The sequence below is a fragment of the Oryx dammah genome, unplaced genomic scaffold (assembly GCF_014754425.2).
Source record: "Oryx dammah isolate SB20612 unplaced genomic scaffold, SCBI_Odam_1.1 HiC_scaffold_2, whole genome shotgun sequence".
Classification (NCBI taxonomy): Eukaryota; Metazoa; Chordata; class Mammalia; order Artiodactyla; family Bovidae; genus Oryx; species Oryx dammah.
In genome coordinates this window covers 53,195,375-53,211,667 of record NW_024070186.1, presented here as the reverse complement: position 1 = coordinate 53,211,667, position 16,293 = coordinate 53,195,375, and positions in this window count along the sequence as shown.

Sequence of the window (16,293 nt, the reverse complement as noted above, 5' to 3'; positions counted from 1 at the left end):
ATGGACTGCAGCCTACCAGGCTCCTTTGTCCATGGGATTTTCCAGGCAAGAGTACTGGAGTGGGGTGCCATTGCCTTCTCCACTACATATCTGAGGTTACTGATATTTCTCCCAGCAATCTTGATTCCATTTTGTGCTTCATCCAGCCCGGCATTTCACATAATGTACTCATGATGTACACATGATGCATATGGTTAAATAAACAGAGTGACAATATACAGCCTTGATGTACTCCTTTTCCTATTTGGAACCAGTCTGCTGTTCCATGTCCAGTTCTAACTGTAGCATCTTTATCTGTGTACAGATTTCTCAGGAGCAGGTCAGGTGGTCTGGTATTCCCATCTCTTTCAGAATTTTCCACTGTTTTTGTGATCCACATAGTCAAAGGCTTTGGTGTAGTCAATAAAGCAAAAGTAGATGTTTTTCTGGAACTCTCTTTCTTTTTCCATGATCCAGCAGATGTTGCCCTCCACTGGCATCATTCAGATCAGTTCAGTCGCTCAGTCATGTCCGACTCTTTGCAACCCTATGAATTGCCCCACGCCAGGCCTCCCTGTCCATCACCAACTCCTGGAGTTCACACAAACTCACATCCATCGAGTTGGTGATGCCATCCAGTCATCTCATCCTCTGTTGTCCCCTTCTCCTCCTGCCCCCAATCCACTCCCACCCCCAGCATCAGAGTCTTTTCCAATGAGTCAACTCTTTGCATCAAGTGGCCAAAGTACTGGAGTTTCAGCTTTAGCTTCAGTCCTTCCAAAGAACACCCAGGACCGATCTCCTTTAGGATGGACTGGTTGGATTTCCTTGCAGTCCAAGGGACTCTCAAGAGTCTTCTCCAACACCACAGTTCAAAAGCATCAATTCTTCGGTGCTCAGTTTTCTTCACAGTCAAACTCTCACATCCATACATGACCACTGGAAAAACCATAGCCTTGACTAGACGGACCTTTGTTGGCAAAGTAATGTCTCTGCTTTTCAATATGCTGTCTAGGTTGGTCATAACTTTCCTTCCAAGAAGTACACGTTATTCATAGACAATCCCTAGTTACACTTAACTATATTTTGTGAGTTGCTATTTTGTGAGCATAGGTAATTCTGACATCTCATTGTTTGTTAATTTTTTAAATGTAAGATGTCAGTGAAACTAGAAAATGTGTTACAACTGCTTTATCACTTGGCTCTACACAGAATCACTAAGAGATATATAAAGCTCCCCCTTGGAATTTAGAATAATAAGAATAAGAGTTATGATATTCTGTACAGCAGCTTAAAGAAGTCTAAAACTCCAGAGTGTGAAGTCTAACTGATTTTCTCCAGTACATTAATCAAAGCACCTTTGACAACTTAGAATTATGTTGTTATTCATGTGAGGCACTCAAAATTCTTCTTAATTCTCAGGTGGCATTTATTTCACTATTCTGAAGGAGAAACAGATGAAAAAATTCTTAGTTAAAATAAGAAATGAAATAAAAATTGTAAAATATTTCTGATCAGTCATACATTAAATAACTACTTGACTTGCAGAGCCAAACATTAACACTGCACACCCTGCCTATAATCTCTTACAGAAATAAAAATGTTTATTTTTAATGTATTTTGCTAGCTCTTTAAGTGTAAAAGTGTTTATATTTCTATAAAGTTTATAATGTTTTACATGATTTTATATTTAAAACCCCACAACAAATCAATAACAAATTAACACCAAACCTTCAGTTCAGTTCAGTTCAGTTCAGTCACTCAGTCGTGTCCGAATCTTTTTGACCTCATGAATCGCAGCACGCCAGGCCTCCCTGTCCATCACCAACTCCCAGAGTTCACTCAGACTCACATCCATCGAGTCAGTGATGCCATCCACCCATCTCATCCTCTGTCATCCTCTTCTCCTCCTGCCCCAAATCTCTCCCAGGATCAGAGTCTTTTCCAATGTGTCAACTCTTCACATGAAGTGGCCAAAGTACTGGAGTTTCAGCTTTAGCATCATTCCTTCCAAAGAAATCCCAGGGCTGATCTCCTTCAGAATGGACTGGTTGGATCTCCTTGCAGTCCAAGGGACTCTCAAGAGTCTTCTCCAACAGCAGAGTTCAAAAGCATCAATTCTCCAGCACTCAGCCTTCTTGACAGTCCAACTCTCACATCCATACATGACCACTGGAAAAACCATAGCCTTGACTAGATGGACCTTAGTCTGCAAAGTAATGTCTCTGCTTTTGAATATGCTATCTAGGTTGGTCATAACTTTTCTTCCAAGGAGTAAGCGTCTTTTAATTTCATGGCTGCAGTCAACATCTGCAGTGATTTTGGAGCCCGAAAAAATAAAGTCTGACACTGTTTCCACTGTTTCGCCATCTATTTCTCATGAAGTGATGGGAATAATGAAAGAATTAAAATTTTAAATTTAAGGCTTAAGACAAAAAGAAGCACATATGTAAGAATAATGATATATCATACAAATTTAGAGAATTAAACAATATGTTAAGATAGATTGAACTTTAGTATTGTTGTGCTTAACAGTTGAATAAGAAGGTTTAGGTGTTTTGAGTTATGCTTCTTGTAAGTTGGACACGACTGAGCAACCTTACCTTCTTGTATTATTTTTGTGCTAAATGGGGTAGGAGATTATTTCCCATTAGAGGCAAGTACTTGCCTCTGCCTCTAATGAACAAAGTCAACCATTGACTCCTAAAATCTGGAAATATGGAGACTGCCTGCATTTTTGTTTTATTTACATTTACTTATTGCTACTATGGTATTCTGTAGTGGCTCAGTAGTAACAATTTGTCTCCCAATGCAGATGCAGGCTCCATTCCTGGGTCGGAAAGATACCCTGGAGAAGAAAATTTGAAACCCACTCCAGTATTCTTGCCAGGGAAATCCTATGGAGAGAAATGCCTGGAGGATTACAGTTCATGGGGTCACAAAAACGTCAGATATGACTTAGTGACTAAACAACAACTGCTGGTATAGCAGATATAAATGTGTAACACTTTCAGGATTGGTATAAGTGCATATTTGGGAATTATATTTGAGTAATATTATTCATTCGATATTCAATGGGCATGAATATGAGTGAACTCCTGGAAATAATGAAGGACATGGAAGCCTGGCTTGCTGCAGTCCATGGGGGCACAGAGTCAGACATGACTTAGTGACTGAACAACGTTATGATGAGAAAAAGTGTAAAGATGTCTATGCCATTTGACCTTTGTATATTTAATAATATTCCTAAACAACACTGAAAGAAAAATGATTGATTGTCTCATCAAAGTCACAGGCAATATCAAATACAGATACTTAGTTATAGTCACTTCTGATTAAGGAGGAGAGGTCTATAAAAAAGCTGTAACACCACCATTTTAATGAAAGTTTTAAATAAATGTGACCAGAACTAAATCACAACAGCAATATCATCATTTTATCATGCCCATGTGTCTCTTTTTTTGCTCCTTTTTTCAAAAATATTAGCAAAGTAGTTATTAAAAAAGAATAACATGTCTAAGATACAGATGTTCTAAAATATAATTTTTAATAAATCAGAAATATTAAATGCATGATCCTTAGTCTTAAAATTTTTAGTTTTTCACAAAATACAACTATATTGTTGCCCTAGTCTAAATAATTGTATGAGGTTTAAGTTTTAATACTGGAGAATTAATTCTCTATTTTTTTTTCAAATTTATCAAACCCTAACTTTTAAAGACATAGTTACCCCCATTAACCCTGATGTATTTTCTATGATTTCTAAATTTATATATGAAATTCTTACATTTTATTCTAAATTTACAAATTTTACCTGGAAAACCTAGTTATGTAAAATGTATTCATGAGTGTGTAATCTCTTAGTGATAGTTATACTAGCATCATCCATCAAGACAAAATTCTAGTTTATCACACAGTGCTAATATTCCATGTTACAAAGCTGAAATTTTGTGAAACTGTGGACATTTCAAATTATGTGATATGCATTATATTTCAGACAGAAGACTTTGTAAAGGATAATTATTTTACTCAAATTCTGATTATTTTAAAACAAAATAATTTTCAATTTATTTAAATTACTCCATCCAGTAAATTACTCTTTCTTTCCCCTCATTTCTGACTTCCAGTTCAGTTCAGTCACTCAGTCATGACCAACTCTTTGTGACCCCATGGACTACAGCACTCCAGGCCTCCCTATCCATCACCAACTCCTGGAGTTGAGTCAAACTCATGCTCCCTGAGTTGGTGATGTCATCCAGCCATCTCATCCTCTGTTGTCCCCTTCTCCTGACACCTTCAATCTTTCCCAGAATCAGGGTATTTTCCAATGAGTCAGTTCTTCACAGAAGGTGGCAAAAGTATTGGAGTTTCAGCATCAGTATCAGTCCTTCCAATAAATATTCAGGACTGATTTCTGTTAGGATGAACTAGCTGGATTTATTTGCAGACCAAGGGACTCTCAAGAGTCTTCTCCAACACCACAGTTCAAAAGCATCAATTCGTCGGTGCTCAGCTATTTTTATAGTCCAACTCTCACATCCATACATGACTACTGGAAAAACCATAGCCTTGACTAAATGTACCTGTGTTGGAAAAGAAATGTCTGTTTTTTAACATGTTGTCTGGGTTGATCATAACTTTTCTACCAAGGAGTAAGCACTTTTTATTTAATGGCTGCAGTCACCATCTGCAGTGATTTTGGAGCCCCCCCCCCCAAAAAAAAAATAAAGTCTGTCATTGTTTCCACTATTTCCCCATTTATTTCCATTAAGTGATGAGACTGGATGCCACGATCTTAGTTTTCTGAATGTTGGGCTTTAAGCCAACTTGTTCACTCTCCTCTTTCACTTTAATCAAGAGGATCTTTAGTTCTTCTTTGCTTTCTGCCATAAGGGTGGTGTCATCTGCATATCTGAGGTTATTGACATTTCTCCTGGCAATCTTGATTACCTTTTGCTTCACCTAGACCAGCGTTGCTCATGATGTACTCTGCATATAAGTTAAATAAGGAGGGTGACAATATACAGCCTTGATGTACTCCTTTTACTACTTGGAACCAGTCTGTTGTTCCATATCCAGTTCTAACTGTAGCTTCTTGAGCTGCATATAGGTTTCTCAAGAGGCAGGTCAGGTGGTCTGGTATTCCTATCTCTTTCAGAATTTTCTACAGTTTATTGTGATACACACAGTCAAAGGCTTTGGCATAGTCAAAAAGCAGAAATAAATGTTTTTCTGGAACTCCTTCGTTTTTCTATATCCAGCAGATGTTGGCAATTTGATCTTTGGTTCCTCTGATTTTCCTAAAACCAGCTTGAACATCTGGAAGTTCATGGTTCACCTACTATTGAAGCCTAGCTTGGAGAATTTTGAGCATTACTTTACTAGTATGTGGGATGAATGCAATTGTGCGGTAGTTTGAACATTCTTTGGCATTTCCTTTGGGATTGAAATGAAAACTGACCTTTTCCAGTCCTGTGGCCAATGGTGAGTTTTCCAAATGTGCTGCCATATTGAGTGCAGCACTTTCACAGCATCATCTTTCAGGATTTGAAATAGCTCAACTGGAATTCCATCACCTTCACTTCATAGTCATGCATTCTAAGGCCCACTTAACTTCACATTCCAGGATGTTTGGCTCTAGGTGAATGATCACAGAATCGTGATTATCTGGGTCATGAAGATCATTTTTGTACAGTTCTTCTGTGTATTCTTGCCACCTCTTCTTAATATCTTCTGCTTCTGTTAGGTCCCTACCATGTCTGTCCTTTATTGAGCCCATCTTTGCATGAAATGTTCCCTTGGTATCTCTAATTTTCTTTAAGGGATCTCTAGTATTTCCCATTCTATTGTTTTCCTCTATTTATTTGCATTGATCGCTGAGGAAGGTTTTCTTATCTCTCTTTGCTATTCTTTGGAACTCTGCATTCAAATGGGTATATCTTTTCTTTATTCCTTTACTTTTAGCTTCTCTTTTTTTTCACAGCTATTTGTAAAGCCCCGTACAACAGCCATTTTGATTTTTTGCATTTCTCTTTCTTGAGGATGTCCTTGATCCCTGTCTCCTGTACAATGTCACTAACCTCTATCCATGGTTCATCAGGCACTCTATCAGATCAAGTATCTTAAATTTATTTCTACTTCCAGTGTATAATCATAAGGGGTTTGATTTAGGTCATACCTGAATTGTCTAGTGGTTTTCCCTACTTTCTTCAATTTAAGTTTTCATTTGGCTATAAGGAGCTCATGATTTGAGCAACAGTCAGTCCCTGGTCTTGTTTTTTCTGACGGTATAGAGCTTCTCCATCTTTGGCCACAAAGAATATAATAAATCTGATTTTGGTGTTGACCATCTGGTGATGTCCATGTGTAGAGTCTTCTCTTGTGTTTTTGGAAGAGGGTATTAGCTATGACCAGTGTATTCTCTTGGCAGAACTCTATTAGCCTTTGCCCCACTTCATTCTGTACTCCGAGGCGATTTTTGCGTGTTACTCCAGGTGTTTCTGACTTCCTATTTTTTCATTCCAGGCCCCTATAATGAAAAAGATATCTTTTTTGGGTGTTAGTTCTAGAAGGTCTTGTACGTTGTCATAGAACCATTCAACTTCAGCTTCTTCAGCATTACTGGTCGGGGCATAGACTTGGATTACCTTGATAATCAATGGTTTGCCTTGGAAATGAACAGAGATCCTTCTGTCATTTTTGAGATTGCATCCAAGTACTGCATTTCAGACTCTTGTTGACTATTATGGCTATTTCATTTCTTCTAAGGAATTCTTGCCCACGGTAGTAGATATAATGTTCATCTGAGTTAAATTCACACATTCCAATCCATTTTAGTTCTCTCATTCCTAAAATGTCAACATTCACTCTTGCCATCTCCTGTTTGACTACTTCCAATTTGCCTTGATTCATGGACCTAACATTCCAGGTTCCTATGCAATATTGTTCTTTATAGCATCCAAACCTTGCTTCCATCACCAGTCACACCCACAACTAGGTGTTGTTTTTTCTTTGTTTCTGTCTCTTCATTCTTTCTGGATTTATTTCTCCACTGATCTCTAGTAGCAAATTGAGCATCTATCAACCTGGGGAGTTCCTCTTTCAGTATCCTATCTTTTTGCCTTTTCATACTGTTCATGGGGTTCTCAAGGCAAGAATACTTGATTGGTTGGCCATTCCCTTCTCCAGTGGACCACATTTTGTCAGAACTCTCCAACATGACCCATCCATCTCTGACTTTGAAACAAATAAAACCCAAAGCTCCCATTCCAGTTAATCTTGAAATACCGAATTTTTTCACCACAGGATTGCAAATAAGGTGAATATCCTCATACATATTATTTATAATTAATGCTTAATCTGAGACATTAACCACTGTAATAGAGGAGAAAAATAAACAAAAAGAATAAACTAAAAAAAAGAGAGAAAGTAGTGTCCTTAACTGTAGGTGGTATGAGGATTAATATAGTAAATGATAAGGAATATACAAAGTAGCTAATAAAATAAGCCAGTTTAGCAAGGCCACAGAATTCAAGGTTAACATACAAAAGTTGATAATACTTATAAATTCTAGCAATGAATCATTATAAATAAAATTTAAAATTCCATTTATAATGGTATCAAAACATAACATATTCATAGATAATTTTAAACAAATTTTCTAAAATATTATGTGCATTAAGGAAATAAAAAATCATAAAATGATGTTAGACTTCTTTAAAATTAAAGCCTTTTGCATGTGAAAAAATTTGTAAATTTACATATATATTTTTCATCTTACGGTTTATGATTTTTTTTTATTCTCCTCATGAAATCTTTTTGTACCCACCATAACACAGATGCCTGATATCAGGCTGAGAAAATCTCTTTACATTCCCAGTTCACGAGTTTTACTATGAATGAATGGTATTGTTGTTCAGTTACCCAGTCATATCTGACTCTGCGACCTCATCAACTGCCGCACACCAGGCCATCCTGTCCCTCACCATCTTCCAAATTTTGCCCAATTTCATGTCCATTGCATCAGTGATTCCATCCAGCCATCTCATCCTCTGATGCCCTTTTAATGTTCATAACTTAAATCTATCTTCACAAACAAACTGAGAATTTTATTAGATAGTAGTTAATCTTAACAAGTTTGTGCTGTATTAACATTGAATTTTTTCAAGTAATTATGTTATGAAAACTGCTGAAGAAAACTGCTAAGAAGTAAGAACAAGCAAATGAAAAGAAAAGATTAATACAAATATCACATTTATGTAATCGTTTTAGGTAAGTGAAAAGTCGAGAAACTTAGAAATAGGGTGCTATATTAGGTGAGCAGTTTCTTATCTACCTCAAGATAATGAAAGAAAGATCCACTCTTTATAGGAGACAGATTCATCCCAAACTGGATGGAAAATCTATTCTTCTCTAAGAATCTTCTTTAAGAAGAAGTACTGTAAATTGAAGTTGGCCTTTTCAGCCAGATTATAAGACCACAACCCTAATGGAATTATTGATCAGTCAGAGTCAGGTAAATTCACTTTGAATCACAAGAGGTAATAATGCTCAAATAGGGTTTGCAAAATAAAATAAAATCATATCAGAAAAGAGAAACATCACTGTAAATAATGAAGACAATCATTGATTATGTCATTGATTATGACATAAATACTAAGTGTACACATACACAAATGCACATATGCACAAACAACATATTGTTACATTTAATATAAATATGAACATTATGACATCTAGTAGTAGTGTGAAATAAAATGTGAAAATTTTGTCTTCTCTTTTATATTCCATTTTTTTTAAACGTGTGTGTTATTAAAGCATCTAGTAACTAAAGAGATGATATTTTCAGTTTTGAAGTAAAACATTGATTTTAACCCCTTTAAAATATAAAAATGACTTGTCCAACCCATTAGCATATTAAACAATAATCCATTAACAGACTAAAAATGAATTCTGATTATTTTGCTAATATCAGCATTTTCAATTCACTTTTAATACCAATGAACATGTTTAAAATGAAAACAAAATCTATTTATTTTAAAGGAATTAAAAAGCAGTTGTGATTCTCTATATCCAAAATCATAGTGTGTGTGAGATACTAAGAGATATGTCAGGGTGGCAAAGTTTATTTCAATTTTCAAAACCCTGTACACCACTACTGTTAAATACATAAATCTACATGAAGGCAATGACAAACGATGCAAGGAATCCAACAGCTAAAATTAAAATGCAGATTTCTTCTTGATGATGTGCTCTACTTGCCTCTGATTTCAAGACAGTAAAACTAGTTGATGAGAAGAATTTAAATTTTGGCACTATAAAGTCTGAACAGTCAGGATAGCTAGATGTCTCCCCTCCTTTTATCAGTTTGATTTCCCTTGAGTCAATGCTATTCTATGCTCTTCCTCTTCAGCATCTGCATTTAAAGATTAGTTTTTTCATAGTTATCTTTGAATTTTATAATAAAGGAGCAGATGTTTTCTAAAAGTGGTATTTGCATGATTTAATTTATTATAATAGTAGAAAAAGGTGTGGCTGCCATCTGAACCTTGTTCTTAGAAATCTGCACTCTGACATTAACATGTCACACAGTTGTGTGTGAAAGATTACCATAATCATTACACACATTATACAAAAGTTGTATCTCAAAATGTAAGCCATATGGGTACAACTAGATGCTAATGAGTAGTGTCTATAAAGGTTAAATATAAATACACATAATTATAGCTTTCTTGTGACAAGAAATTATTACTTTCTTTCTTACTCACAAGACATCTCTAAAATAACAAACTTAAATGGAAGTATATTTATTCTGCAATCATAACAGGACTAGGAAATATACAATTATGGTATAGCATTTGAAGCATTTTGAATATGCATTGACACTGCCTTTTAGAAAAGATTACATTTTTTTAAACCAATGAAGTACTAATGATAGCATATTTGAATTTTGAAATTTAACACTAGTATGGAAGAAAATATATATCTTGCTTCATGTCAAATTTCAATCAGAGCAAAATCTTAGAAAAAGTCATCTAGTGCTAAGATAAAGTCTATAAAGATGTTACTAAGGCAAGGCTACCAGATAATTTTAACCTTGTTCTATGAGGACAAATTGATTTTTTCCTGTGTAATAAAAACAAAGTGTGAATTAATATTATATTAAGTACCTTGTATTAATTATGAAATAACTTGCATTATTGAGTTGACAATATATGATTGCCATTTAATGTCATTGTGGATTTTAGCATAAAACAGATACAGCATCATGATAATAAAATGATACAATGTTAAGTGAAAAATGATGAATTATATTTATTTTATGAATACAATGAATAAAATTCATATATATATGTATGATATCAGGATTTGAGAAGAACATTAAACAGAAACAAACAGTTTAAAATTTATAACAGCAAATTTATTGTTTTTTCTTGCATGTATTTATTACTATAACAATTATGATGAGATAAGTTTATCCTGCAAAATGAATTTTAGTAGATATTCTGAAGACAATAAGAAAGCTAAAGCTAAGTAACTTCAGTCATATCTGACTATGTGTGACTCCATAGATGGCAGCCCATCAGGCTCCCCCATCCCTGGGATTCTTCAGGCAAGAACACTGGAATGGGTTGCCATTTCCTTCTCCAAGGAAGACAGTAAGAGGGCAATATTTAGTAATAGCTCCCATGAAATTAAAATGAAAATTGAAAGTTGAAGGGTAATTGTGAAAAATTAAATTCTGCTAGTCATTTAATCTTTTTTTTTAATTGCAGGATAATGGATAATTGCTTTACAGTGTTTTGGTATTCTCTGCCATACATCAATGCAAGCCAGTCATAATTAAATACATATTTTTCCTGTGGTCATGTATGGATGTGACAGACTGTGAAGAAGGCTGAGCACCGAAGAATTGATGCTTTTGAACTGTGGTGTTGGAGAAGACTCTTGAGAGTCCCTTGGACTGCAAGGAGATCCAACCAGTCCATTCTGAAGGAGATCAGCCCTGGGATTTCTTTGGAAGGAATGATGCTAAAGCTGAAGCTACAGTACTTTGGCCACCTCATGCGAAGAGTTAACTCACTGGAAAAGACTCGAATGCTGGGAGCGATTGGGGGCAGGAGGAGAAGGGGACGACAGAGGATGAGATGGCTGGATGGCATCACGGACTCGATGGACGTGAGTCTGAGTGAACTCCGGGAGATGGTGAAGGACAGGGAGGCCTGGCGTGCTGCGATTCATGGGGTCGCAAAGAGTCGGACACGTCTGAGCAACTGAACTGAACTGAACTGAAATATGTATTAAAATAAATATATATAATTAATATAAAATTATATATTAATATAATATATAACATATAATGATATACATAATTAATATACATATATAAATATATAATTCACTATATATATAGTGAAGTTAAAGTTACTCAGTTGTGTCTGCTCTTGGCAACCCCATGGACTATACTCTCCTTTGAATTCTCCAGGCCAGAAGACTGGAACAGGTAGCCTTTCCCTTCTCCAGTGGATTTTCCCAAGCCAGGGATCGAACCTAGGTCTCCCACATTGCAGGCAGATTCTTTACTAGCTACACCACAAGGGAAGCCCGAGAATACTGGAGTGGGTAGCCTATCCCTTCTCCAGCGAATCTTCCTAACCCAGAAATCAAACAGGGATCACCTGCATTGCAGACGGATTCTTTACCAATTGAGCTATCAGGAAAGTGCCGTTATACACACACACACACACACACACACACACACACACACACACACACAAACATCCGCTCCCTCTTGAGTCTCCCCCCTCTCCCACCACTTTTGGTCATCACAGAGCACCAGTCTGGCTCCCTGTGTTACACAGCAGCTTCCAGCTTGTTATTTATTTTATACATGATAGTATATATATGTCAATGATACTTTCTCAATCTGTACTACCCTCTTTCTTTCCCTGCTACTGATGATGGAAAATGGCCAGTCATCATTCAGGAGTCACTTTAAGCTTGATAATTTAATTTGATTTGAGATTGTATATTTTTTTCAAAAGGCAAGTTTTCTCCAAATTCTTCTACTTTCTTAATTTTTCTTTTAAGGTGTATAATTTTCTTCAGCTAAAGCTAAATGAGAATAAACTATTTTAAGTTTCTAGCATGGCTTGTAAAGCCATATGGCATCTGACTTCTTTCAAACTCTCTGCTTCTTCACTACTCTTTTTCTTCCCCACTGGGATTCAGAAATAATCTCCATCAACACTGCTATTTTTTTTAACCCTCCAATTTTGTTTCTATCTAAGAATTTATACTTGCTCTTTCCTCTGCTTTAATGCTCCTTCAATCTGATGTATCCATGCTTAGCAGCCTCCCTCATTTTATTCAGGTCACAGTTTATGGAAAAACTTATCAAAGGGTATTATGCTAATTATTCTATACAAAGCAATAGTATCAATGTTCATAGTTCTCTATTACTTATTTATTCTTTGTAAAAGAGCATAGAAATCTCTGATATTGTAATAGGGAAGAATAAACATGGATCAATATTGGATTTATTTCTTTTACTTTAACCTCCATATTTTATTGCTCTTGCTACAAGTTAAGAATTTTGCCTATAGCTTGAAATATACAGGATAGCCCATTCTCAAGGCTCTGACCTTTAAATGTATAATACTTTCCCATTCATAGTGAGATTTTAAAAAATCGCATAACAGAGACTAACATCTGCTTTACTGGATGTTTACATGAGCATTAAGACCTGAACTAGTTGCAATAACAAAGGATTCTGACACAAGAAATTTATAAGAACCAACTTTGCTGTCTCTCCTTTTGGAGCCTGAATTCTAACTGAGGGAAGACAGTTCTTTGGGACACTCACTAGCCCACAATCTTCTCAGTATGCTGACTTGCCAAATAATGTCACTGTTCATTGACCAAAAACCTCATCTCTTGATTTATTACTATTGTACTACAAGCAATATGAGCTTGAACTTAGTAACAATATGTGTGTATAATTATTTCCTATCTACTTTCTAAAGAATGCAAACACAGATATGTTCTGTAATATTTGTTGATATATCCTAGAAGATCAACTGATGCATATACATGGTTCAATAAATACATGTTTGAATGAAATAAATAACCTCAGATATACAGATGACACCTCACTTACGGCAGAAAGTGAAGAACTAAAGAGTTTCTTGGTGAAAGTTAAAGAAGAGAATGAAAAAGTTGGCTTAAAGCTCAACATTCACAAAACTAAGATCATGGCATCTGGTCCCATCACTTCATGGCAAATAGATGGGGGAACTATGGAAACAGTGGCTGACTTTATTTTTCTGGGCTCCAAAATCATTGCAGATGGTGATTGAAGCTGTGAAATTAAAAGACACTCCTTTGAAGGAAAGTTATGACCAACCTAGACAGCATATTGAAAAACAGAGACATTACTTTGTCAATAAATGTCCATCTAGTCAAGGCTATAGTTTTTCCAGTGGTCATGTATGGATGTGAGTGTTGGACTATAAAGAAAGCTGAACACCGAAGAATTGATGCTTTTGAACTGTGGTGTTGGAGAAGACTCTTGAGAGTCCCTTGGACTGCAAGGAGATCCAACCAGTCCTTCCTAAAGGAAATCAGTCCTGAATATTCATTGGAAGGACTGATGTTACTGAAACACCAATACTTTTGCCACCTCATGTGAAGAGCTGATTCGTTTGAAAAGACCCCAATGCTGGGAAAGATTGAGGGCAGAAGGGGATGCAAGGAATGGGATAGTTGGATAGCATCACCAACTCAATGGATGTGGGTTTGGGTGGACTTCAGGAGTTGGTGATGAACAGAGAGTCCTGGCGTGCTGCAGTTCATGGGGTTGCAAAGAGTCAGGCACAACTGACCGATTGAACAAGACTGAGACTGAATGAAAATAAGCTTAAAAGTCCAGCAACAACAAAACTAATCTTGCCATTCTTCCATGTTCCCAAACTCCATTGTGAAGAGGCATGGGGGTCAGACAAGACACAATGTCAAATGAAAGTGAAAGTGAAAGTCTCTCAGTCATGTCTGAATCTTTGCAACACCATGGACTAAACAGTCCATGGTATTCTCCAGACCAGAATACTGGAGTGGATAGCCTTCCCCTTCTCCAGGGGATCTTCCCAACCCAGGCATCAAACCAAGGTCTCCCACTTTGCAGGCGGATTCTTTACCAGCTGAGCCACATAGTTTCATAGGGTCATAGTTTCATATATTTCCCTTGATATTGATCTAATGGTAAATTGCAGGAGCCTCAGACAGGGAATGAATAGCAGATTTGAACTGATGTAAGAAAAATCAGCTAACAACCAAGATCTTCCAAATGTACAAACTTAATTTAGAAAGGGCAGAGGAACCAGAGATTAAATTGTCAACATCCATTGGATCATAGAAAAAGCAAGGGAATTCCAGAAAAACACTTACTTTTGCTTCACTGACTATGCTAAAGCCATTGACTGTGTGCATCACAACAAACTGTGAAAATTCTTAAAGAAATGGGAATACCAGACCACCTGACCTGCTTCTTGTAAAACCTGTATGCAGGTCAAAAGGCAATAGTTAGAACCAGACATGAAACAATGGACTGATTCAAAATTTGGAAAGGCTGTATATTGTCACCCTATTTATTTAACTTATATACAGAGTCACTTAGACTGCAAGGAGATCCAACCAGTCCATCCTAAAGGAGACCAGTCCTGGGTGTTCATTGGAAGGACTGATCCTGGAGGCTGAAACTCCAATACTTTGGCCACTTCATGCAAAGAGTTGGCTCATTGGAAAAGACCCTGATGCTGGGAAGGATTGGGGGCAGGAGGAGAAGGGGACGACAGAGGATGAGATGGCTGGATGGCATCACCGACTTGATGCACATGAGTTTGGGTAAACTCTGGGAGCTGGTGATGGACAGGGAGGCCTGGTGTGTTCAGATTCATGGGGTCGCAAAGAATCGGACACAACTGAGCGACTGACCTGAACTGAACAGAGTACATCATGCAAAATGCTGGGCTGGATGAAGCTCTAGCTGAAACCAAGACTGCCCAGAGAAATATCAATAACCTCAAATATGTAGATGGAACCTCCTTTATGGCAGAAAGCAAAGAAAATTAAAGAACCTTTTGATGAGGGTGAAAGAGGAGAAAATTATGGGTTAAAACTCAACTTTCAAAAAAGAAGGTAATGGCATCTGGTCCCATCACTTTACGGCAAACAGATGGGGGAAAAAATGGAAACCATGACAGACTTTATTTTCTTGGGCTCTAAAATCACTGCGGCTGGTGACTGCAGCCACAAAATTAAAAGATGTCTTGTTCCTTGGAAGAAAAGCTACAACAAACTTAGACACCATATTGAAAAGCAGAAATATCACTTCTCCATCAATGGTCTCACCAGTCAAAGCTATGGTTTTTCCAGTAGTCATGTACAGATGTGAGAGTTGGACCATAAAGAAGTCTGAGTGTTAAAAAACTGATGCTTTCAAATTGTGTTGCTGGAGAAGACTACTGAGATTGCCTTAGACTGCAAGTAAATCAGATCAGTCACTCCTAAAGGAAATCAACCATGAATATTCATTGGAAGGACTGATGCTGAGTTGAAGTTCTAATAATTTGGCCAACTGATGAGAAGAACTGACTCATTGGAAAAGACCCTGAGGGTGGGAATGATTAAAGAAAGGAGGAGAGGGGAACAACAGAGGATGAGATGGTTGGATGGCATCATGGATTCAATGAACATGAGTTTGAGTAAACTTCAGGAGATGGTGAAGGACAGGGAAGCCTAGCGTGTTGCAGTCCATGTTGTTGCAAATTGTTGGACATGAGTTAGCAACTGAACAAGAACAAAATGGCGAGTACCTACATGGAAGAACAGATAGAGACAATCTACCTATCAAAAGCAAAACATACATGCTTTTCAAACGTATATGGAACATTTTTCAGGATAGACTAGATGTTAGGCCATAAAATAAGAATCAATAAATTTAACATAATTGACACTCTACAAAACATATTCTCTGACCACACTAGAATAAATTAAAAGCAATGACAGGAAAACATTTCTGAGATTCACAAATATATATTAATTTAAAAATACACCACTATATAACCAATGATGCCGGGGGCCAGCATGGGGAATCCTGCCTGTGGCAAAGGTCATGAGGAAAGGGGCCTGACAAAATGCAAAGGCTAGATCAGGCCTCAAGGAAAACCCCCTGGGCTTTCTCAAGCATCTACCCCCCAAAACCAGAGTCTGCCTGCCTTACTGCATTATGCTTTCCACCTATTCTTCTGACATTAC